At 50.2% G+C, this 26,242-nt stretch overlaps 1 protein-coding gene across 2 annotated transcripts in view; it reads right to left on the bottom strand.

Annotated features, from left to right (window-relative positions):
• Positions 1 to 26,242, bottom strand: part of KSR1 (kinase suppressor of ras 1) — a 133,098-nt gene that overhangs the window by 55,452 nt on the left and 51,404 nt on the right. The window lies entirely within an intron of this gene.

Below are 26,242 nucleotides of genomic sequence, written 5' to 3'. Positions count from 1 at the left end.
CCAGGGGTTCCTGACTTGGGTCCACCCATAGGCTTTCAAGACCCACTCCACAAGTCTGTGCATTTTGCAGAGGAAGCCTGTCCACAGCTTTCAAAAGACTCTCAAGAGGCTAAAACTTCAAAGAAAATAAGTGTAAATAAAGTCAGACTAGTATTCTCTTTGACAAAGGCTGGACTCCAACCACCTGGGTGCCCGCACTGCGCTGAGGAACGTGGAGGGGCAAGACCTGCTGGGAGGGCACAGCCAGGACTGATTAAGAAGGGGGAGTGGACTGGAACACACGGAAATGAGCACACAACCCAAAGAGGACCAGGATCCTTGGCTGCGACCCAGTGACCCAGGACCCCTGTGAGAGCTGCCGAGATGGTGACTTTGAAGCTTCCCCCAAATTCAAGAACCACCTTCAAAGTCTTGTACAAAGGCCCCCTGCATTTGGAGCCACTTCCCAGGTCCTGCTATCCCTCAAGGGTTTTTGTTGTTGTTAATTCAATCATTAATTCAATCCTTTTTTTCCCCTTTAATTTATAAATATCTCAGCATATTTCTCTAAAGGGTAAGGATCCTTTTTGTTAGAAGTCACAATCCTAAAAAATAATATTTATAATTTAAAACCTCAAGTGTCTAGAAAGGCTTCCAAATTCCAAACAGGAGCTCTTGACCATTTTTGAACCATGGGCCCCTTTGACAGTCTGGGGAGGTTCCTGATCCCTTTCTAAGAATAATGCTTTTAACTATTTACAAGAGCCAAGACATAGGAGCAACCTAAATGTCCCTCAACAGATACCTGGATAAAAAAGTTGTAGTATATATACACAATGGAATACTACTCAGTCATAAAAAAGAATAAAATAATGCCATGTGCAGCAGCAACATGGATGGGCCTGGAGATTGTCATACTAAGTGAAGTAAGTCAGAAAGAGAAAGAAAAATACCATATGATATCACTTATATGTGCAATCTAAAAAAATGATACAAATGAACTTATTTACAAAACAGAAATAGACTCACAGACATAGAAAACAAGCTTATGGTTACCAGCAGGGAAGCAGGGGGGCGAGGTGGACGGTTAAATTGGGAGTTTGAGATTTGCCGATACTACATATAAAATAGATAACAACAAGGTCCTACTGTATAGCACAGGGAACTATATTCAATACCTTGTAATAGCCTATAATGAAAAAGAATATGAAAAGGAATATATATATATATATATATATATATATATATATATATATATATATAACTGAATTACTATGCTGTACACCAGAAACTAACACATTGCAAATTGACTACACTTTTACTAAAAAAAGAATAATGCTTTTAAATGCGTAAAATAGAACACTTAGGATTACAAAAAAAATCAGTTATATTTAAATACATTTATCAAAATATTACTTAAAATTGTGATAGGAGTACCAAAAGCCTCTTTATTAAAGCATTAAACAATATCTAGCAGTAAGTCTCATGACTTTGAAGTTGTGACAAGTGTAACCTGCTTTATTAGCTATCCCCACAACTGCCACATGATGTGAAAACAGCTGTGATTTCTACTGGTGACTAACTCTATATTCGCTAAGATGACTGTGCCTGGTTGCCTCCATTCAAATTGAACAATACACTAAATTTCAGTTAAAGTTAATGAAAAAAAATAGGTACAATTTTTTCCTTTCCAAATTCATAGACCCCCTGAATTATATCTGCAGACCCCAGGTAAAGACCCCTTATGGTTACAGGGCTCACAGCTCACAATTTGCCAGACTCAGGGACAGGAGCCTTCCTCATGTGGCCTGACCTCTGTCCAGTCCTGTGATGCTCAGAGGGCTCAGCAGCAAGTGAGGACAAATTGCTAGAGAGGAAACACTGAGTCAGAACAAAAATAATTCCACTCATTGTACAGTTTGGATGTTTAGCAAAAACTAGACAAAGGCCAAGCCGATGGCGTTCCTGCACCACATGCCCCTCTGGTACCCACAGCAGACATCGTTAATCAAACATTGTCTGCTGAGGCTTTCCAACTGGGGACAGGCATTGCTAATGGAAAACACGCTGCTGAGGCTGGCAACTCTAGGTTGCCACACAAGACGTGTATTATTTGCTGTTCTATTATGGAACCTAAGTCCCTGGGAGTATCTTCAGAGCATGAAGCTAACAAATGTGGAGACAAATGTGCTGCTTTTATCCTCCAGGGCTAAGTAGAGGCACTCACGTCCCTCATCTGGGCTCACCTGGCTCTGCTCCAGCCCTCCCAGTGTGACCAGAGGCCAGTTCCAAATTCAGGGCCTCAACTTTCTTTTCCAGGCCTATCTCCACTTCACTCCACCCCGGCCCACCCAGTCCTCTAGGTGTACACTCACCTCGGAGCTATTCCTCAAATACTTTCTGTACGTTCCATCCCCTGGGCCTCTGCTCAAACTGTCAGTTTTGGCCGGAAGTCCTTCCCTCCACCCGCCAGTGTCCTTGGCTTCCCCGGCTAAGTAGAATTTCCTGTCTCCCCCTCTCTGGTAGCCCCTATCACAGAGGGCCTTAGGTTCAATCCTCTGCCCGGGTCTCCCCTGACAGATGCACGCTCCCAGGGCAGCAGACAGAGAGCATGGGCTTCAGAGTTGAACAGAATCTGGGTTCAAATCTAGGTTCTGCCATTTCCCAGCTGTGTGAGCTCAGAGAGACTGGTTAATTTTTCTGAGTCTTGGTTCTCTCATCTGTACAACAGCAATGATGATACTAGCTCACAGTCCGTTGGGAGGAGTGAACTATAGTATGGAACCCTCACCCCTGCCAAGATTAGATTAGCCCCCATTATGATCCATCAGAGCAGGGACTGTGTCCACCTCACTGGACTGTCCTCACACTCCTATTACTGCCGCTGGCCTGTAACATGTGCTCAATGATGCCTGAGGAAGGAAGAAGGGAAGGAAACACAAGGGCCTTATCCTTACATTAAAAAGTTTCTCACAGCCAGACCTTCTCTCTCCAAACCGCTCTCAAACCACAGTGCCAAACTGCTGACTGAAGACAGGGCAATAAATCAATTAACTGTGCAAAGTCAAAACCATTCTTTGCCACATCAACCAAAGAGGTCAGGCTGCTGACACCAACATCAGTAGCAAAGGGGGTCTCCCGTCACCGGCCTCACTGTTCTGAGGGCCATACCTCTGGGAGCTGATTAATCACACGTCCACTCTGTGTAAGACTTGGGCCATCACAGGTCAACGTCAAGATTGGCCAACCTGGCGTTGACAATGAGCCTGTATTTGAGGGTTTTCTCTAGTTTAGCCCCTCCCATGTGTCCAGCTCTTTCCAGCCTCAAAGTCTGAGGCCCTTGGCTCCCCATCAGGAAGGCTCTGCCCAGTGGCCCCTCAGCTTCCACAACCCAGCTGAGATATTCATCCCCCAGGAAGACATCCGCAAGCCCTGTAGCCCTGCTCCTCCGCCAGATCACAGGTCGCAGTTCTAATATGTTACTTGTCTGCTTCCTTCCTTAGGCGGGAAACTCTGAGGCCAGGGGCCTGGCCTGTGCTCTTCATCACCTGATCACCATGAGAGCCCCAGGAACCAGCCCAGCGCCTGGCACATGGTTTACTACTGTAAAACCTTTGTTGAATGAATGGGCAAAGGAACGCATAATACCTTTTGTAGTCCTGACAGGCACACACGTATATTAAAAAGACAGTGGAAAACAAACTCCAATTAGGCAAGTGATGACTCAGGAGCCAGAGAGTCTCAAAAACCAGGGCAAGTTCCCCCAAAGAGGAGAGAGCGGTTTCTTTTTTAAAAGGCTGTTCGAGATCCCCACTAGACAGTCCAAAGCAGGCCGGTGGGTAGGACTGTGCAGATATGACGTGGTTCCTCACTGCGCCCCATTAACAACCCAGAATAAGCCTGGCCAGCTGAGCTGGGGCAGGGGAAGGGGGTGTGTCACGATGATTGTGACCCAACCCCCAGCCAGTCTGGTGTCCTGGCACTGCCATCTCCTGGAGTGCATACAGAAGGAAAGACACCTGCTCATTTGGGTCCTGCTGAAGGAGGTGTGCAGTGGGCAGCAGCTCAAGTGAAGTAAGGCTGCTCTCACTTTTCAGAAAGCTGATGCAGTCGCAGAAGCACCCAGGGGCTACTTTCCCAGACAAACCACAGCGGGGCCTGCCAGCCCAGCCCCGGGGGCCTACAAGGGGGCCTTTCACCAGGAGTGTCATTTTCTCTCAACCACAAAACCGCAAGATATAAATTCTCCAGAACAGAAGAGCACCTGGGGTTTCAGTGATGGGACCAGCGGTGAGAGGGAAACAGTCAATTAGCACTCTGGCTGCAGGGGAGGTCCCTGGGCTGGATTTAAAGTCTTCTTCCATCCCACATATGCTTTTGCTTCACAAATGTGGGCCCCATCCTGCCCTGACACTCAGCCTGATTTACAGGAAAAGCATCATGTCAGCCCACAAACAGCTGGTGGGTATCACTGAGACATGGCATACAGTAGGCACTCACTAAGTGTCCTGGGCTGAAAGATCTCACTCTGGTCCCAACTCTGATGTTTAAGATCAAGGATCCTTGGGACACCTCCCTCAGTTCAGCTTCAATCTCACCATGTAAAGGGTATTAGTTAGGGGGAAGTTGGGGCCCAAGTAACTACATATGAAAATGCTTGGAACAACAACAAAAAACAGGCTCCAGTACATCACTTTGGTTACTCCAACCGCATCCAAGACACAGCAGAGCTCTGAGGAAGAACTCTCGAGACAGACAGATGCAGCCTCAAAGCCCCTCTCCAACATACTCCCTCAGCAGCTAAGCAGATTTAACCTGTCAGCCTCAGTTTCCCCACCTGCCAAATAGGGCTAATCTGCCTCATAGTGCTGTTGTAAAGATTTACATGAGAAAATATGGATGTAAAATGTTCAGCAAAATGCCTGGAACAAGGACACGGATGCTCTGTGGTAGCTGCAGGGGGTGGTGTCTATATCCAGCTAAGTCTCAGGTCCTCTTACAGGGGTCGTGCCCATTTCAGAGATGGCACAAAAGAAAACCCAAACGCTGGTGCCGGCCCTCAGGATGATGCTGGTGATACTCACAGATCAGGTAAGTTTACTTTAAAGGTTTGAGGGCCAACACCTGGCTCACAGGTTGACTCCAGGGATCCTGAGCCCTCCTTCTCCTTGGAGCACTCACACCTCCATCACCAGCACCAGAGGATGTGTCTAGAGTGGAGCTACATCCCTCTGGGAGTGTTGCTTGCCTGGATGAGCACCTACACCCCTAACCTGATCAACCTCAGGTATGATCAATCGGCCACCCCTAGTGGCTCTGGCATGACTCCAACACAGGTCTCCCAAACGAAGGCTGCCAAGAGCATGGCTTCTGTTGAGATCAGGCCAGTCAGACATCCCTGAGAGGCAGACACCAGTCAGATGTCCCCAGAAACATGCCACCGGAAGAGAGAGACTTCACAGGAAAAGGAAGCAGCTCCCAGAACTACGAGGGGTGCAGAACACGGGAGGACTTACATGACAGCTCTGCTCACAGCTTCCCAGTGCAGGGACCACGGTCTCTCCTGGGGAAGGCTCTTTCCTCATCACTCTTCCTTCACATTGGATCCACACCTGCCTCCCTGGAGCCAGCACCCCCAGACCCCAGGTTCACCCTTCAGAGTGCATCATGGCTGTCACAGGCCCATGGCCAGGCTGATTGGAGATACGAGCCTCCTCTGCAGCCATGGAACCGACACCCTTTGCAGGCAGCCACAGTGCGGCTGGAGTGGTGGCTGCCTCCAAACCAGAGAGGGCAACGCCGGCTGAAATGATCGTCTAAGCAGAAACCTCTGGCAGGCTTCCACAGGGTGGCTGGACGGGGGCCAGCCGTCGTGCTGGCCTGGCCGGGAGGTGCAGTGGTAACGACGGGGCACACATTCCGTCCGGAGGATGGGTGTGCCCACGCCCCTGTTTGCCACCAGCACCTGTTCTGGTTGCTGAGGGGCCCTGCCTACCATTAACCTTGCCGTCACCTGCTGTGGGAAGCCAGGCTTGGCGGCCAGGCAGACCTACATGCCACCGCTGGCGCTATCACTTACCAGCGGTGTGACAGTGACTAGTTTACGTCATCTTAGTTTCTTCACCTGTAGAGTGGAGAAAATCATACAGGCTCCAGAGCACTGCTGAGAATTCCCTGTGGGGCTCCTGTATGCACGTCCAGAGCATACAAAGCGCTCACCAAAAGGGATGCTGTTAGTATCCATCCCATTCCGCCCGCAAGCAAGGCCCTGACGAAGAAATGCCGGTGCCACATGCATGACTTCTCACCCAGGCTTTTGCATCTTTGCAGAAAAAAACAAGTCTTTCCAGACTACTGGTTTTGCAAACAAAGTCAGCCACACCCTAAAACGCAGGGTCTCGGATGGGGAGGTCCCTTCTACAGGTGACCCCAAGCCTATGATTTGGGCTACAAAAGTGACCAGGTGCCAAGACGTCTGTCACCTTAACCCCGTCAGCTGCTGCAGGACCCTGAGCAGATCACTGCCCTCTCAGAGTCCCAGGTTTTTGCATCTTAAGTAGGGCAGGCAGGTCTGTCTATGGGGACAGAAGTGACAGATGGTGGAATATAAATGGGCGAAGAATCCCAGGCACAGGCAGAGATGGACACCAGATTCCCACGTCCAGCAGCGGGCTTTCTCAATTATGGAAATCACGTCAATACTCAATTACCATCCCTGTAATAATAACAGTTTCTTCTATTAATGCAGAACCTTTTCCCCTTCTGTCTCTGGATTCTTAATGAAAATTCCAGGAGGTAGGAATTGCAGCAGATTCCTGACAACACGAGTGCTGTCCCAAACTTCAGACAACCCCAAAGCTGGCAGTGGCCCTAAGAATCTCATTTTTCCCACAGAACAGTTCTATATAACCAAAAAAGTCACAGGTCCTTCCAGACTCTTGATGGGAGGAAAGGACAGCTGTGCCAAGATGCGGGTGCCGGGCAGCCTGCTTGGCTCACTAAGTGGCTGAGGGACACCCGTCCGCCACTGCCCCCAGTCTGCAAACAGCAACACATGATTTTGAGTCCAGCCTCAGCACGATGACAAGTGGAGCTTGTCACTCAGGGTCACTCACAAATAGTCAAGGTGTATTTTATTCTTCCAACCTTACAGGTAAGGAAACCAAGGTACCGAGAGCTTTGTAACTTTCTCAGACCTCAGACCTGTTTCTATGTTTCACACTGCCTCCCCAAATAACAACCCCTGTCCACCTCTGCTCATCTAAGCTCAACCTGACTGGCGTGAGCAGCATGGCAGTGGGCAGTGTCCACCTCTTTTGTGGCCCAAAGCCCTGAACCCAGCCATGTCCAGATGGTTCCAGCAGTGAATCCTCTGAATACAAGTCACAGACTGCCCTATACTCTCCAAATGTGTACAGTCACACAGTGGGCCACTGCCCCTGTTCCTGATGTACGAGAACCTACCCTCTGGGCCACACCCACCCCCTGGCTCCAAATCAGCTCTGAATTCATTAAAACTAGCCACCCCCTACCTGGTACCTGGGGCCGCCCCTTTCCAGGAGACCACAGCATGCTATGGAGAATGAGGTGAGGCACCTGGATGGCCCCTCCACATGTCCACCCACATCTCCTTGGCTCAGTTAGGCCTCCGCCGGCAGGCACAGCTTTTGGACCAGGCTCCAGCTCACCCACGTCTATGGTACCCTGACTCCCTCGTCCCAGATGGGCCACACTGCATTCGTAAGAGGACATCCACAGCCATCCTTGCTAGTGCCAGGTCCCTGCCTACCTCATCCCAAATATCAGGAAGGCGCCAAAGCTCTCGGGACTTACTCCAAACTTCCCCCGATGGCCCCTGAAGCTGTGGCTCCTTCCCCAGCATCAAGCTTGGCCCAGACACCGGGCTGCTCCCGTAACTTCTCCCACCTCCTCCCTAAAGCTGGAGTGCACTTCTGGGGGCTTCCTGCCAACCCAGCCAGTGAAGAAGTCTGATCCGGCTGCCACGGCCAACGTGTTGCACAATGATTTCTGAGATCGTAAGAAGGCCTCTGGAGGTCATGAGGCTCCCCACCCGGGGGCAGCCGACCACGGCACTCAGCTCCCAGAGGGCTGGTGGCAGCCCCAGGCCCTAGTACTGCCGAGCCTTGCGGAGCTCTCAAGGGCACCCAGTAGGGCTGCCACCAGCGGACAAGAGGCAGAGGGAGCAAGCACGCCAGGGAAAGTGGGGCGAGCAGAGGAGAAAGTGACCTCAATTCCCAACCGGGCATTTCACAACCCCATTCCTTGCCCAGGGAAGCTGCCAGACGTGTGCATTTGTGCAGAGACGATCTCCCCGATCTCCCCGCCAAGCCTCCCACCAGCAGCCCTGCCCTGACGTCAAACTCAGAGTCGGGGAACTTCAAACACAAACAAACAAGTCTGCCCCAGACCACAAGTGGAGCCGTTCCCAAGGAGGCCGGCGGGTGAGAGGACCACAGCTGGGAACTCAAGGCCTCCCTCACTCCTTCCTTGGTTCCACAGGGGCTGCAGACTCCGGGGCCTGACAACTAGCTGCAGATGGGAGCTTCAAACCCAGGCTGAGAGAAAATAGGATCAGTCTTTGGCCTCGCTGATAGCTGTGAGTGCCTGGGGCCAGCACGGCAGTGGGTGCGGGAGACCCTACCCAGAAGCACCAACAAGTTTGTTAATTTCCTCTGTGCAAGTAACACCCTGATTAGATAGTATCTCCTGTTCTAATAGCCCCGGTGCTGAGTCTGAGAAGGCAGAAAAGGAGGAACTGAAGTGGCTTAGACTTACAAGGCTTCCAGGGAAAGATGGAGCTTGAGCCAGGCCACGGTGGACGGCCAAGGACCCAAGTTTTCTTAGCAACACCTACTATCCTGACTCATGCTCCACCTAAGTCTTGAGACTCAGCAAGAAAGGTGTTCAAGAGGAAGGCACTCCTCTGACCTAAATAGCCTAAGACAGCTCCCATCTGAGAAGCCAAGGGTGGGCCACATGAATGTGCTCTTCCGAAAGTGATCTTGGCCTTGGAAAGTCAGTGAATGAACTGGCTCAGGTCTGTCTTTCCAGGTTTACTTCCTGCCTCAATTCAACACTATGAGCCCCCAACACCCCATGTGTTTTTTAAAACCAGCAGTCCTTAGTGGCTGTGAGGACAAACTGGACTAAATCATGAGAAAACAAGACACCCACGTTATCCCCGAACTGTCCTGGGCCCAAAGTGATGGCCCGAGGGGCGGAAGGAGAACATCTCTGTGCACTGTATCTATTCAAGTCGTCGGCAAAGCTGTTCCTGTTGCCAGGCACCAAGAGGCACTGCAACATGGCCAAAAGCAACCCAGTGCGTAAGCTTGAGGGACTCACACAAGTGGGGGTGACAGATGTGTCCACAGACAATTCCGACTGGAGGACCAAGGGAGGCAAATACAGGGAGCAGGTATGCCCATCCTCTGAGCATCCCTGATAGTCCCAATGCTTGGTGCGGCTGCTGGGAAACTGGGGGAAGAGCAGGTGTCAGGACCACAGGGGTGGTGTCACCCACACATCAGATCCTTAATCGACAAAACCTTTGTCCCAGTTCAGACACTTACTCCATGTGCCTGTCTGAAGTTCCCCAGCCCAGGGAGCACAGCTTAGCTCTCAACCCCTTGGTTACAAGAGGTGATCCCAGAGAATTCCTGACACTGCACACCGGAAGGGTGTGATTTATCAAGCAGAGGCCTTGAAAAAAGGCAGAGGCTGCATCTAATGGCAAAGGTGAATTTCTGCCAACAGGCCCACCCCCTTCCCTGCCCTGAAGACCTAGTCCCCTGGAAGCCACTAGAAGGGAGGGTTAGGGGAAAGAGTGCTGCTTCACATTCTGAAGTGAAAGCACCTGCTGTGAGGAGAAGGTTGTGCCACATGCTCGGGAGATACAAGGTCTTCCTTTCTAGGAACATGGCTGTTGCCTAGCAACTGAGACCATCACAGAAAAGGATAAAGGGCTGTTCAGAGGCCAAAGACCTCAGATATCAGGGGTCAACTCATGCGATGGCGAACTCCCCTGGCATGATGGTGCTGTGTTAAGCACTGCTCATTACCTACCTGATATCCATCCCTGACCTCATCTTACTCACAGGCCGATTTTGTTCGGGGCAGCACTGTGTTCAGTGATGAACCAGTCTCAGTCAGCAGCTCTCAGCCCTGACTCTACATCCACATAATCGACCTGGGATGGGGTCCCAGCCTGACTCTTGTGATGATCCGGGCCCCACTTCCAGCTTCCCTTGAGATGAACTTCGTGTGATAGTTCTGGTCAATGAGACATGAGGACATGTCCCAGCTGGAAATGATGGGAAAATGTTTGCTTTCCTCAGTCTCTGGGGCTTCCCACAGCCCCTCTTCATGCTTCGAAGATTACAATTGCCAAGAGTTGTCCAGAGAACCACAGACACACCACTGTTCAGCTGCTGAGCCAACACGTGAACCACCCAACTCCAAACTTCTCACTGTAGAAGAAACATACAGGCCTGTTTGTCAAAGTCACATCTTCTGTTACTCGCAACCAAAAGCAGTCCTTTCTGCTAACATTCCTTAAGCCTGCACTGTCTCGAACCTCCTTCTAAACCTCCTAAGGCTTTCTGTTGGCTTCCAGAAAACCTACAAAAGGAAAAATGAAATCTCTCCACTCTTCTTGGGACCATGTGCCATCCAGAAGCATTCCTCCCGAAGTCTTTCCAAATTTCACAAAGCAGCTCCATTGATGAAGTCCAATTTATCCATTTTTTTTTCTGATTCATAATTTTATTTCCTAGCTAAAACATCCTTGCCAAGCCCACATTCACAAAGATGTTCTAGAAGTTTTATAGTTTTGTTCATTTGTTTAGATCTATGAACCACCCTGAAGTAATTTCTGTATTCCAGGACTGTTTCTCCCACGACTGTCCACTGATGTTTTTTAATGGGAAATTCCTATGTGCTGGGAACTGCATTTCATGTGCACTGGATCATCTAATAGCCACATTAATCCTCAAGGACTATTATTAATCTCATCTTACAAATGAAACTGAGGCTTAGGGATTTACATGTACTTGAAAAAGGAACCGAGTGTACTCTGACCCACATGTAACACCATATAGCACCTTCACGTCCATCACACAGAACCTGAACTAACACTGAACACTTCAACATAACTGGAGAGGTAGAGAGATGAAACTGTTCTAATAATCTACCTGACGCAGTGGATGCAGAGTGCTTGGGAATACAACCCCCCGTGGCAGCCCCACTCCTAGAAAACACAAGGTGCCCCGATTCCCAGGCGTGCACACAGCAAAGAAGGTAAGGGTGAGTCAGGATGGGCGGTGTCTAGCATTTGTAGAGAAGATGCATGGGCAGAGGAGCCCCTGTTCCTGGCAGCGGATGGTGAGAGCTGTTCCTCCTCATTCGACAGTCTCAGGTCCACTGAGGCCAGGATACAAGTGCAGACTACTACAGTGGGTTAAGACCGCCAAGAATTTCAGCCTCCTCCCATCTAGGGTCTACTTTCCTCTCACCTTGAATCTGGGCAGGACTGTGGCTGCTTTGACCAACAGAACTGCTGAAGGGTCTCCTGGAGCCCCGACTCCTCTGATGCAGAGACCGTGTGGAGAGGCCCCGAGTCCACAGGGAGAGGGAGGTTCCCGCCAGGGTCCAGGCATGTGAGTGGGGCCTCCTCAGGCCTCGGGACCAGGACAGCTGGTGCCACCTGGAGCACGCCATCCTGGTGCTGCCACAGAGGTTTGTGTACTCGCAGAGGGATCCCAAGGGGACTGGGACTGTGGGGTGGCATGGCTGAGGATCCTAGGAAGGCAGCACAGAGGAGGGAACCCCCAAGATGAGTTCAACAGGTTATAGAGGGGCGGGGGGTGGGTGGCAAAAGAGAGGGGAAGGGGCAGGGAAGCACCCAGGTTGGGGCATAGTGTGAGCCAAGACCAGAGTGGAAAAGATCCTTTTTTTTTTTTTTTTTTAAGGTACATATAGTAGGTAGCTAGAGACAGAGGGGACTGGGAAGGGTGGGACAGTAAAGCCAACCAGGGGGCAGGGCCAGCTCATGCCGGTCTCAGAAGGTTCTGGAAGGCCCCAGAAGGCCACGCCAAGGCATCTGCACTCCATCTGGCAGGCGTGGGGAGGGACGCAAAGGAAGAAACGTGATCCGATTTGCATTTTTGGATGATCACCATTCTAGAAACCATGTGGAAGACAGATTGAAGTGGGTGTGAAGAAACCAGACACAGGAAAATCAATTAAGGAGCCAGTGCAATTCAGCGAATGAGAACAAAAGGTAATTTAGTCAGTGGCAAGTGTGGGTGGAAAGGAAGGGGCAGATTCTAGAGATGTTTTATTAGCATTTTTACTATAAAGACAAGACTTCCCTGCTTGCTTGTCCAGGGAATTTCTGGCATACCAGCACCCTGGAATGCAGGCAGCCTGAGAGCTGAGTCTCTCCAGGAAATGAGCCAACATTTGTTTGACTTACTAGAACTTGGAACTTCGTGGCGAAGGGGGCTGGCTACCTGTCAGAAGCCTTTCGGTCCAATTTGGCAAAGGCACCTCAGCCCCAGTGAGCTCTGCCCCTTCCCCATCTCCCAGGCAGAGGGGCGCCCCGTATCTGCCAAGAGCAAAAGTCACTCCAACATTCCCCTCTCAACTCTCCCCGAAGCCCCCGAGGTAGGTCAGACAAGAAGATGCTGGAGGGAGCCAGCACTGGGCAGAGCCCAGGAGGGGCTCCTTCCACCAACCCCCTCCCACCCACACACAGAGCGGGGAGCATGCCTCCCCTCATAGGAGAGGGGCCCCCAGTTTCCTGGCAAGAGAGAGAGCAAGCGCTCTCCCCATCTTCGCTGGAAGGTCATGGGGACCATTGTCAGACTCAAGTTCAAAGACCCTCCACCACCTCCTCCCAGCTAAGGGGCTGTGAGCCCCTGACGAATGTCTCTGAGCCTTCATCCTGGTGAGGACAAAATGGTAATCCATGCCCAGCATCTGGCGTGCTGCTGGTGCACAGCAAGGATCTGCTCCCATCTCCCTTCTCTGGGGCGCTGGTAGTGGGTAGGGCCGTGGCTTTGACGGCTGACAGGGAGCCCGGGACGGGGACAGGGGAGACCTCGAAAGGCAAGTGTCCAGATGCAGGGGCAGCTGACGGATCTGCTGCCGTGTCTGCAGGCTCCCCCTGGAACAAGGCGAAGAAACGGCTCTAGAAACAGCTCTGAGCACGAGGGCAGCCCAGCACTAACCCTGCCCGTATAGCCCATCTGTCCCGTCAGGGTCTAAGCGACACCTCTGACCCTGAGCCTCCAAGCCGAGTTCCCGGTGAGACCGGAACACCCCCACGGAGACACGACTATCCATTCTAGCTTGAAGTGCGCCAGTGAGATGGCCGTGGAGCTTATGGGTACTTGTGCAGACGCCTCACACCTGGTCACCGCACTTCACAGTTGACGGACACCATCTCATCCATCCCTCTTTTACAGAGACGAGGAACCAAGGCTCAGGGGGGAAGCGGTGTGCCTCAGGCCGCACACTTACTGTGTTGTGGCACCAGCTCTGCACCCAGGCTTTCTGAGTCAAGTTGTCAGTGCTCTTCACCCTCCCGCAAGCCCCCAGCGGGACAAAATGATTTTAATAGGTTAAAACCGAGCACTCTTGAAATACTGTGTCCCACTGGGGCCACTCCCAGCTGGGACCATCAGATGCCTCTTGGGAAGGGGGCTGGGGGACACTTGACAAAGGGACCCACGCCTCTTTACACAAAGGATCTGCCAAGAAAGAGATCAGACCTAGAACCCAGGTACAGAACTGCAGTGGGGTTGAGGTGATGTCAGCTCTGGGAGAGACATGGAAAGCTCTACTGCTGTTACTTAACCCAAGTTAAGGCAACTGGACAGCAGTAAAGCTGGGATTTGAACCTGGCCTTCCTAGGATAGCTCCTAGGACAGGGACTTCTGTTATCTTTCTCACTCCCCACCAATGACAGTGTTGGTGACGTCAGCCCAGGTATAGCTGTGTCAACTGAGGTGCCTGCACAGGGCTCGGGGAGAGATCCTGTACCTTCGGACCTTTATGTGCTGTAGAGGGTGGGCCTCTGGTCTCAGTTTCCTCATCTATAAAATGGGAGAATAATAGTTCTAACTTCACAGGTGGGAGATGTAAAATACTTAGCACTAGGCCTAGGAGATTGTTGATACTCACTGTCAGCCACCTTTCTCATGAGAATTCCAGTATCTTGTTATCTCTGAAAGCAGTTCAACTCTGCATTGTTTATTCCCTTAAGGTTCCTGAGCATGTTCCTGAGTGAATCCATTTACGTGGCAAACACCAAGCTACGGTCACGTGTTCCTCAAATGCAGACAAGGCTCGGCGAGGCTGGAGGGCCTCACGGGAGGGCCTTCTAGATCTATTCCTGGGAGGTCAAGAGCAAGTCAATACACGAGCCCCAGTGAGTGGACCAAGCAGCAGAGCAAGACAAACTGGGGCAGCTACGAAGATGCACGCAGCTCGAGGAAGCCAGCTCAGGAGAGCCCGGGAGGCGAGCCCATAGCAGCCACTGGGTCTGGCAGGAGGGCTGTAATAGGAGCTGTTCTCCAGGCCCGGGGCAGGGGTGACATGGCTCAAAGACACACACACCCACACACACTTGCCAGCTGGACAAGCTCTGGATGGACAAAGAGGGGCCCCGTTTCCAAATAAACAAAGCCAGTGAGCTGCCAGCCTTCCAAGAAAAATCAACTAACCACAACTTAACGAAGAAATTAGATAACAATAGCGAACACTAATGAGGTGTTTACCATGTGCCAGGCATTGCTTTAGGGGCTTTATATGTATTAAGTCACTTTATCCTCACAAAAACCTGTGAGAGAGGCCCTAACACTATCCCCATCTTCCAGAGGGGTAACCTGAGGACAAGGAGCCGTCCTAAGTCACACAGCTAGGAAGTGGCCGCGCACGGACTTGAAGCCAGGCAGTTTAACAGCTAAGGACACGCTCTACCCTAAGGCTATGTTACCTCCATGAGTGACTGAAGTGTTTGGAGCTCTTATTGTGAGCCAGGCCAGCGCTGGCCACCCCAATATGAGGACCCTCATTTATACGAGGACCCGGAGGCTCAGGGAGCCAGCGCGAGGTCACTGCACTGGTCACACCAGAGCCAACTGAAACCCAGGAGGGCAGGATGCCCCGTGCTGGGTTTGACCTTGGAGTAGGCCACTCTACTCCAAACCCACAGTTCAGACTAGGACCCTTCCCACTGTGCAGATACAAATCCAGGCGAGATTCTGCCACGAGTCCAGAAGGCCTGGGGGACCAGCGGAACCCAGGAGAGAATCCACCAACCGCAACCCACTTCCTCAGCCCAGCCTCCTCCTCAGGGCCCAGTCAGCTGCATCCTGCTCCTTCCTACCTGTCCACAGAAAGAACCAGAACAAAGGCCTACTGCTGGGTCCCCGATCACAGGAGCTCCATGTATCTAGCCTTCTGATGCAACAGCTCAAGGCAGAGAGGCACACACAGGCTCTTGCCTAAGGCCCGATTTTGTTCACACACAGACGTTGAGGGCCAGTGGTGAGCTCTGAGGGCCGGGGTGCACTGGGGCCCGGCAGAGCAGAGACACCAGCAGCCCACACTGCCGGGCAGGAAAGCACCTGTCTCACGTTCCCCAGGAGGCTGCTTCTCCCATGGCCTGTTTCCAGGTGACCCAGATATTCTACTCCACCGCCCAGGCTGAGGCTGCACAGAGAAAAGTCTGGGAAAACCCTACAGGGGTCTGGATCACCTGCCGAGTCTGGTCCCCGACCAAGGACCATGCCAAGAGGGAGTGGGCTATCAGCAGGACCAGACCCTTCTTGCGATGTCTGAAATCCTTCTAAACCACAAAATTCAAGAATGTTCTATGCTGAGAAGGGCCTTCAAGATCGTGTCACACATATAGATGATACCCGACAAAGAAACTCAGGTCCAGGGAGGCAGAGTAACTTGGTCAAAGTCACATAGAGAGTGAGAAGGCAGTTCCAGGACAGAACCCGTTCCCGGGCCCCCGTCCAGTGCACTTGCCCCCTTACTGGACAACAGAAGGCCTGGGTTCAACCTGCTGTGTGAGCAAGAAGCTAAGCTGGGCCTCCAGGTCCCTATTTTTATTTGGCAAACCAGGGACTACTTAAAGAAGTTTATAAATGTTAATTCATTTCATCGGAGGAGGCAAATGTGATTACCAACCCTATGTGGGGATGAAAGTAAGACACAGAGATAAAGTAACTGTCAGGGGCAGGATATGGACCCAGACAGTGTTACTCCACGTCCAGGCCCTGGACCATTGGCCCACACTGCCTTTTGTGAGTGGGGGACAGCAGGCTTTAGGACAGTTGCTCTTTACAGGAGCAGGGCCGAAGACAAGTCCATCCCAGCAGCCCCCCTAGGAGTCACCCAGAGAACGCAGGGAGCAGACCTGCTGTGCAGGATGCAAGTCTGGGACCAGCCAGAGAACAGAGAATGGACCCAGGTGCTCACTACCAACTCTAGGGGCCCCTGAGAGCGTGACCAGAGCTTACAGTCAGGGAGAGCTGCTTTGCCAGGTCTGAGGTCCGCAGTCCCTCCGAAGGGTCAGCCTTCCCTCCCCTGCACCCTCCGCCACCTTGGGCCGAAGAGGGGAGGAGGGGCCCCTGGCAGCACCAAGGCCCTGGCCCCTGCAGGGCATGATTCTGCACTCTTGTGTGGCCTCCCCAAGGCTCAAGCACTTGAGTTTTCTTCCTGAAAAAGGAAGCCATTTCTCAATTATGTTGCTACACACAAATACTGAGAAACACAAACCAAGAGGCACACAGGGCACCAGCCCCAAAGGGAGGAGCCTGAGGGGGAGGGGCTGGCGTAGATCTGTGTGCCTGGGGGTGCAGCTGAAGAAACACGAGGAAACACGTGCCCGATCTTGTCCACCCCTGTTCACAAGAGTGACAGGGTGTCAACAATCCAAAATCCCAACAACAGAAGCAACAACAGAAGCAGGTTATGGTAAAACCACTTAAAATATTACAAAACCATTGAACAAGTTTACAAAAAACATGGGAAGTTTCTAGTGTTATTCTATTGAGTGACAAAGGCAGGAGAAAAGAACTGCACGACAGATGCAGAGGTGAAAAAAAATCACACACAAAACATTTTTGCCTAGAAAATGTACCTGAAAGAGAACGGCAGAGGCGTGGGCCGCAAGCGAGTCGTGGGAGTGGGAAGGCTGCATAGGGAATCATTTTCTTCCCTCTACTTTTCTGTTTTCCAAATGTTCTATAATTACCAGGTACTGATTTTATGAGGCGACTGATAATAATAATACATTTTAAATTGTCAAAAGGGGAAGATGGAGGGAGGTGGTGTTTCTCTTCCAGCAAGGGGAGAAGTCTGGGTAGGTCGCTGACTTTGATGTCCTATTTGACGTGAAGCCCTGCTTCCCACAAAGGCTGGAACTACTGGTTACTCCACCTTCCCTGCTGGGTCTCGGGTGGTTCAAAACCTCACTGATTCAGAAGGGAGAGAGGAAGGAAGAAAATAATTTGGTAAGATGGCATTAAATTCATTTTGTCAAATTTTTCTATTTCATTGTTAAGAACCGTGTGTGTCCATCCATCAATACTGAGTACCCACTGACTACTCAGCACTGTGCCAGGCCCTACAGATGTTACAGAAATGAGCTAAGACCCTTTTCTCACCCTAAAGACTAGACTCTAATAGGGGCCAAAGATGCCAAAGTACAAGGACGCAAAAGGGTATCTGACAAGTCGTTCTAAGATATAAGCTGCTGTGGGAATTCGGAGGTGAGAAAATAAAAATGACTTCTAGCCTCAGAGAAAGCAGGCAAGGGTTCGTGGCCAAAGTGGGCTTTGAGTGGGTTTTGGAGAATGAGTGGGAGTCCGTAACGGGGTCAGGAAGAGAAGTCAAGGAGATACACACGCTTACGTCACAGACGTGAGCAATTAAAACAAACCTCTCCACCTTAATAATAATCAGGGAAATGCAAAATGAAAACAAATGGGGTTTTGGCGATGCTGGCAGAGCGACCCCAGAGGGTCCCTTGCTGGGCTGCGGCGGGCGCAGCACAGCCTTCCTGGAGGGCAGCTGAGAAACGGGACATGGCGGTAGCAGCTCTGCAAAAGGGCACACATGCTTTGAGCCGGCGAGTCCACCTCTAGGAACTTTATCCTAAAGAAACAGTTAAGTGTGAGCAGAAGGCTATTCACGGAAGTGTAACTTAAAATAGCCAACCATGAGGAAGCGAGTAACTAAATTCTGGTATGTTTATATAGCAAAAAAAAAAACTATACAGCAACTAAAAAAAAAATCCCATTTTCAAAGGATATTTAATGACACAGACAGTGTGATATCACAAGTCAACGACTCACGACAAGAAAACCAATTTACAGTACAATCCCCCAATTTGTTTAATTTTAAAGCACTATTTTTCTTTTTTCAGCGTTATTGAGATCAATTTCCATTCTGTAGCAAAATAAGCACATCAAAGCTTAAACACTAGAAATATAAGATCTTACTTTGATGTTTTTACTTTTTTTGTATTTGCTCCAAAACCATTTTTATAATGTTATTCCGAATGAAAGAATAACATTATATGTTAGGTGGGATTTCAGTGAGGGGGGAAGAGGGGCATCACAGACTTAGAAAATAATAGAAGTCAGGGAATAAAGAAATACAGATCTGTCTGTGGAGGGAAAACAGCTGAACTTAAGGGTTAGAGCTAGGTTCAAATCCTAGAACCATTATTTTCCAGCTGTGTGACCTTTGACAAATTACTCAACCCCTCTTGAGTTTCAGTCTCCTTCAAAGACGACCTGTGTTAACTTACAAAAAGCACCTACTTAATACGCTGGCCAGGGGCCTCCATCAACTCTCTCTCAGAAGTTAATCAACTTAGAGCCATTTCTACTGACCAGGAAACAAAATCCATTCTGGGTGCACACGGGTGAGGTAGGAATACTCCATCCATGTAATAGGGACATTACATGTTATATTATGAAATGTTATATTAAAGCCAGTGCATAACGCATCCCAATTTCAGAAACAGTAAACTAAGAAAAGATATCTGCCCTAAAACCCAAAAACTGAAAACATCTAAAGATGGTGATGACCAGGATGAAGCCTTTGGTTACGGCTCCACCATTAATGTTGTTCCCATGCTGCTTATACCGTCTGATTTGTAACCAAAAGGAGGAAACGGACAAGAAAGTCAAGTTCTGGTTTCTAAGCAGACCTGCATGCCGCAGGAGTAAGACCCTGCCTTCCATGGAAACAGTTCTGGATTGGACAGCGCTGCTCTCATTCTCTCTGGAACCTGCCTAGGTTTCTCCAGTCTGATACTGAAGGAGAGAATTTAGGCAAAATTCTCTTGCCAGCCTACTTGGGATGTCTCCAACCCCAACCACCCTTATCTTTCAGATGAAGGCGCCAGAAATGCCAAGATCAGCTATCTTAAGGGTAAGCAGCTGCTCCTTGGAAAAGCTTAAGGTTTGGAAAGAATCCTTTGCAAAGAAATCCAAGCTCAGTGACCAAACTCTAAACAATCCAGAGCCCCAACCCCTCCCTCCCAAATGCCAGCCAGGCTTTGGCAAACCCAACAAGATAAGCCTTCAGAAGAGGAGACCCAGGAGGTGAGCTCACTCCCCAGTTACGTATACTCACAGCAGCTAATCCTTACCTGGTGGTTACCAAGTGCCAGGTACAGTTCTGAGCACTTACACCCAGTAACTCACTTATTCTCCCAACAGAAGAAGAGACAGGCATACAGAGGTTAAGTAACTTGTCTAAGGTCAGGGCCAGAACTAGCCCATACAGGGCCTTTGTGCAAGTTGGAAGAGTGTGCCCCTTCCTCTGGGGAGACACAGCACAGCCCCATATAGGGCACATGCCTGGAAACTGGCAGCAGTCTGCATTTCAGCATCCTCTCACCTCCTTGTACAGTACACAACTTGCTTAACTGTACGCTGCCATCCAAAGTCATGCAGCTAATAAGAGGGAGAGCTGAGATCTGAACCCAGCCCACCTGGCTCCCAAGTAACAAGTAGGTATAGTGTAATATTAAATAAGGGGCCTGCAAATTAATGCAAGCCAAGACATACAGAAGCACTGATTTGGGTGACTGAGAGCACCCAACCCTGTGTGTCTAGTATGATCAGATCATCAGTAACAGTGGGAAAATGCTCTGACACTTACAAGCACACAGGCCAAGGATTTTTAGCTTTTTCATCATTGTTAGTGGGAATATTCTTAAAACGTGTCCCATTCTTTTCTAATGTTCAAAACAGAGGGCACCAAACATAATTTAACCTGGTCTAAACGGCACACCACTGCCACCACTCCCTGTCCAGGGACCCCCAGACTTTGTCTCCTGATCCTTGGTAACTGATTTTCCTCTGCTTCTGTAACGGCTGCTGGAGAAAAAGGAATGTGCAGGTGAGCTGAGGCCACTTAAAGTCTGGGGCTTTAACCTCCTTCCTATGGGTTAGCGGTTCCTTGTACTTGCTCCCACCTAACTGCCTGCTCTTGCCCAGGGGGGCTCACTGGTTTCACGTGCTTCCAGCCCCGATGCAGACAGTGGGGGCCACCAGCCTGAACTCCCTCATCTTGCCTCTCCTCCCTGTTGGGACTTATCACCTCCCATGGTCATTTCCTTCCGTTTGAAGAAGGCAGTCGGGGGTTGGGGGGTGGGGTCTAGCTGTTCTTCAGCCCCCAAACCCTCATTCAAGTCTTTCCAGCCTTAAGAAAAGACCGTCTCCCCAGTTTCCACCTTCTCTCTCCTCCCCTTCAGGCCCAAAGTCCTGGAAACATTCCCCCAGCCTCCTTACTTATCCTTCCATCCGGCTCGGTCTCCCCGCTGCACTGAACCTGCTCTTGCAGAAGCCCCCAGACTTACCCTTCTGACATCCACACACACCCTGCTCAACCTCACCAGGGCCTCAGGCACAGGGAGGTCCTCCCATCTCCAAAACACCTGCCTCTGGCTCCCCAGGTGTCCTTCTACCTCTCTGATGGCTCAGCAGCCTCCTTCTGAGGACTTCTACCGTCATCTACACACCAATGCCTCCTAAACCAGAGACTCTGAACCCTGCCCCTCTCACAAGCTCCAGGCCCCTCTATCTAACTCCCAAATGGATGGCCCACCTGCACGGCCCAGAGGCACCCCAAACTCAACCATCTGAGCCAATCTCATTGGCTGGGAATGCCCTCTTGCTTTTCATCATTTAGTTGCTCCCCACTTCCCACTGTCCATTCTTCCCAACAGAATGCTGAGGTTTAGTGGGCCCATTTCCAGCCCACCTCACAGCTAAGTGTAGCTATATGACTAATGTCTAGCTAATGACATGTCAGTGGAAGTGTCATGTGATCATTTCAAAAAGAATATTTAAAGAGCACATCCTTGCTCTAGTCCTTCAATTCGACCAACTGCCTGGAAAGTTGATGTAATTGCTGGAGTTTTAGCAGCTATCTTAGAACATGAGGACAAGGCATGGCAGACGAGTGGGGTGGAAGGAATCTGACTTGCTTATGACTGTGGATCCACTACATCACCCGTGGGCTACCTACCTCCAGATTTCTTTAATATGTAAGAAAAATTTACTTGTTTGAGACACAGTTATTTTACTTTGCTGATGTCATGAATCAGGCAGGACTTAATTTTAACTTATATTCCATCCAAAGTGGTCTTGGTCAATAATATCAACATTCATATCTGGGGGGCCCTGTCTGCTTATTTGTCAGTTTTCCCTGTTAGATTATAAGCAACTAAATGACAAGAACATGTCTCTCACTTCTTAAATATTTCAAACATCAAAAAAAAAGTGTAATATAATAGGCATTCACCACCAGATTTAACAAATGTTAACATTTTATCACATTTGCAACAGACATTTTTAGTAAGAAATCAGACATTATAAATGAGGTTAAAATTCCCTTTATACTCCTCCCAGAGCCTTTTAACTTCCTCTCCTGCCCGACAGGCTGCCACGGTGATGAAGCTGGTGGGTATTCTCGTCCAGGATTTGATACTTTTGCTACACTGTTTTGATTAACTTACAGAAATGGTTATGTGACCATACATATTCCTTTACACAGGAAGACCCTCCACTTGAGCTCAAAAAAAAAAAAAAAAAAGAAAGCAATCTAGCTGGAAAGCCAACATTCAGAGTAGGTACACATTTTACTCTCCCTGGATCACATCTGCCTGCAAGATGCAATCGGACTCTTTTCCCTCCTGTAGCATATGTGGGGAAGAGGGGATGCCCTCCGAATCCACCTCCCCACCAAAATCATTTCGTATCAAGCCCACCCCAAGTACCAACGTGAAGACAGAAGAGGACATTTTACAGGTGTCTGCTACCCAAAGACCTCCCTCTCTTTCCGAGTTCTTCAGCTGCTGGAAGGAAACATCTCATCTCTCAGGTGGTGGCTTGTATCTCCTGATAAAGGAAAGTTCCAGGCAAAGAGAGGGGCCAACTTGTTTATTTCCAAACACCAGCCAGATTCCAGCTATGACATGTACACTTCATCTGCTCACTGGGAAAGGGAGCTGGGTGGGAGGGCCGGGGACGGGAGGGCTGGGGCTGCACAGGAAGAGCTACGATTGTTTGTTTTCAGGTAAGCCAGTCACCTGGGGTGAAGGACACAACACAGCCCCCTCCCAGTCTTGTTTTTCCTGACTCAGCCTGGCCATGCATTTTTCATCCGGACTTGCCTCAAATGCAGAAGGTAGTTGCCTCAACCCACTTAACCCAGAGTAACAGAATGCTCCTGGATAGGTATCCACTCTCACATTCCACAAACACTTAATGAACGTCTGTTCTGTCCAGGCTATCACCCAGAAACTGTCCCCGGAAGCTCAGAGCCGATAAAATAATTGTGATGCTATGCGAAAAGATGAAATGGTAAATATAGTTGTCCCTCAGGACCTGTGGGAGACTGGTTCCAGGACATCCCCACTCCCAGATGCCAAAATCCGAGGATGCTCAAGCCCCTTATATAAAACGGTGTAGTAGTCAGATGCTGAACCCTCAGACGTGGAGGGCTGGCCGTAGTGAGAGAGATAAAGGAGGCACTGAGAATGGAAAGATTAAACTCGACCTGGGAAATTCTGGCAAGCTTGCCTAGACGAGGTGATGCTAAGCTTGGTCTCTCTACTGGCACGAGTGTTGAGCAGATATTTTATTATCAGCATCATGATCTCAACCACTGCCTTCCTTTCCCGTAACCATGAACACGAGGAGTAACCACACAGCAGTCAGCATCTGGGGAAAGCCCTGAGGTCCACAATGGAAGACCTGGTTCTAACCCAATCTGCCTACACCAGAGTCACCTTCGCCAACTCATCATCCTTCTTGTGGGCAAACCGAAGGGTGGGGCAGTCCTCTCAGCTTTAGCCCTCTAACCCTAAGTTCCCACCCCTTACTGTGTGTCAGACTCACTGGGAGAAAGTATAGGGAATAGATGCCCAGGACCTGCCCCAGAGATATTAAGTCAACCAGTCTGGGGCTGCGCCCCCAACCTCGGTATGTTTTAAAAGCATCCCAGGTGATTCAAATGTGCAGACAGGGTTAAGAACCACTGTGGTCAACGATGTTCTGGTAGTGGTGCCTGAGGGTTGGGGGTCCCATTTCACAGACTGACCCAGAACTTGCCCAAGTCGGGAAGCAGACAGCGGCTACGCAGCCCCCAAGTGCCTATTCTCTTCTCCCAGGGATGTAAGGATTTAAGGCAGGATTCTCTAAGAGTCCGGTTAGGAAGACAGGGAATCACACCGTCTCCAAAGCTCTCCTTCTCTCCACCTGCTCTCAGCCCGCTGGTGATGCCCCCTCCTGGGGGTGGGTTAGGAGAAGAAACAGGTTGCCTTCACAGGGTGTGGGTGGCATCCCCTCCCGTCCACTGAACAGAGGGTCACCTCCCCCTCGGGGAGCCCCTGGAGGAAAAGAGCAGGGGTTGGAGGCAGCCCAGAGCCTGGGAGACTTAGGCAGGGACAGCCCAGCCTCCTGCCTGTGAGTCAGCCACAGAGAGGCTGCTTTCAGACAAAGGGGCAGAAGAACAAAGCTCCACTGTGCACGTCCGATGGAAAAGCCAGCCCAGACAGGGAGACGGTAGGGCCAGCGGGGGTGCATTAGCATTTTACTTATTTATTTATTTACCTTCATTTTGTGCAACGAACACTCAGTGGGCACAGCACCTAGTAGGTGCCCAGCGCAGTCCAGAGCCCTTCTGAATATTAACCTATTACAGTTTCTGATCACACTGTTGGCCACAAGTTCAGAGGTTTAAGCTTTCCAAAATCCATGTCCCCAGAGGAGAAAAATTTAATTCTCCCTCCTCGACAGGTACAGGAACCATCTAAAGATGAGATTTACCAACTGCACTCTGCTACTGCCCAGCCTGCGACAAGACACTGACAGCACTTGGGTTTAGCACTGCATCCCGGAGTGTGACCTAAATTCCTTTGCCGCAGTAATGCAGGGCCATCTTTCTGTAGGAACGGAAACTGTCATGAGGTGGAAAGGACTGGGAAGTCTAACGAACTCCTCTTGCCACATGAACTTGGGCAAGTGTCATAACTTCTCAGAACCTCGTCTCCATGTCTGTATGATGGGAACAGTGCCGCCTACTTCACAGGAGGCTTCGGGGTGAAATGGATTAACTGAGTATGAAATGCTTGGCAAAGGGCCTCCCGTCAGCTGTGGTTCTCCCCTTCCCCCATCAACAAAGCACCAATCCGGTCACCACCGGACTTCACTCGGCCTTGCACTCTTCACCTCCAAGCAGCCCTGCAAAGCTGACTTACTATCCCCATTCCCAGATGGGGAAACTGAGGCTTCCCTTGAAGGAAGAACTTCTCCCGAGGCAGTGGAGCCCAGATGCAAAGCCTGTACCACAGAATTTCCCACTTGGCTCTTGCGCTGGGTCCCTCCCCACAGTTCCCAACCCCGACCCAAGTCCAGGGGTTAAACAACCAGAAAGCTCAGTAGCACCCCTGCTTTCTCATTTGATCTGGTTCAGTTTTGCTGTTTTTGTTTTTTGTATATGTATATTTTTATTGAAGTATAGTCAGTTTACAGTGTGTCACTTTCTGGTGTACAGCACAATGTTACAGCCATACACGAACATATGTATATTCGTTTTCGTATTCTTTTTCCACCATTAAGTTACTACAAGATATCGAATATAGTTCCCTGCACTATACAGCATGAACTTGTTGTTTATCTATTCTATATAAATCAGTTAGTATCTGCAAATGTCTAACTCCCCAGTTTATCCCCTCCCACCGCCCTCCCTGCCTGGTAACCACAAGTTTGTTCTCTGTGTCTGAGAGTCTGTTTCTGTTTTGCAAATAAGTTCATTTGTCTTTTTTTTTTAGATTCCACATAAGTGATGATATATGGTATTTTTCTTTCTCTTTCTGGCTGGTCCAGTTTAGTTTTAATCCCCCCAACAATCTGGTAGCTCCAGACGCTCACATTGCAGGTGAAGGGCATTCACATTCCTGAAGGGCAGGAACCTCAGTCCTCGCCTGGGTCAGGAATCCAAGGTAAGGCTGTGCAGAGGAGGGTCTCACTCCAGAAACAGCTGGACTCCTGTGACTTTCAATGTGGCACAGACTAACTGTCACCATCCCAGTTACTTGTTCTTAGCGTCAAACTTGCCTGGGCCAGGAACCCAGAGAGGCCGCTGTACAGAATGCTTGAGGCTAAAAGAGTCTCAGTTTCTTCAGCTGTCACATGGGCGTGGGGAGACCTGTGGCTAAACTGAACAACCTTGAAGGGACTTCCTGTCTTCCTGCTTCTGGAGCCCTCAGGGAGTGGCTGATTCAACCCCCATGTTGCCCCACACTTGAGCCACAGGGCAGGCCTGGACCTGCATGTGGAGAGCAGGAAACCCAGGAGCAGAGGAGGGCAGCGGCTCCCAGAGTCCCATGTCTGGAGGGTGGGGAGCTACTGGGGATTGTTAAAGGTGGTGGGGGGAGGGAGGGTACATTCAGGTAATTTACAGCTTTACAAAGTTCATGTCCTGATCATCAGGACCGCCTCCTCTGCATCAAAACCCCAGGTTTCCACTTATTGACAGCCACAAGCCATTATCTGGGGGAGGCCTCTGGTTGGGCCTTACTCCCCCCTCCCCACCCCAACTTCCTGCAGCCACTCGCAGGGCCCAGAATTGAGATCTGTCCCCAAGGCTTCAGGGTCAAGTAAGCCTGGGGGAAATGCCAGTCCTGCCCCTTCCA

This window comes from Vicugna pacos, chromosome 16 (assembly GCF_048564905.1).
Source record: "Vicugna pacos chromosome 16, VicPac4, whole genome shotgun sequence".
NCBI classification, from domain to species: Eukaryota; Metazoa; Chordata; class Mammalia; order Artiodactyla; family Camelidae; genus Vicugna; species Vicugna pacos.
The sequence above is the reverse complement of the archived record's forward strand: the minus strand, read 5'-3'. Positions and strand labels throughout refer to the sequence as shown.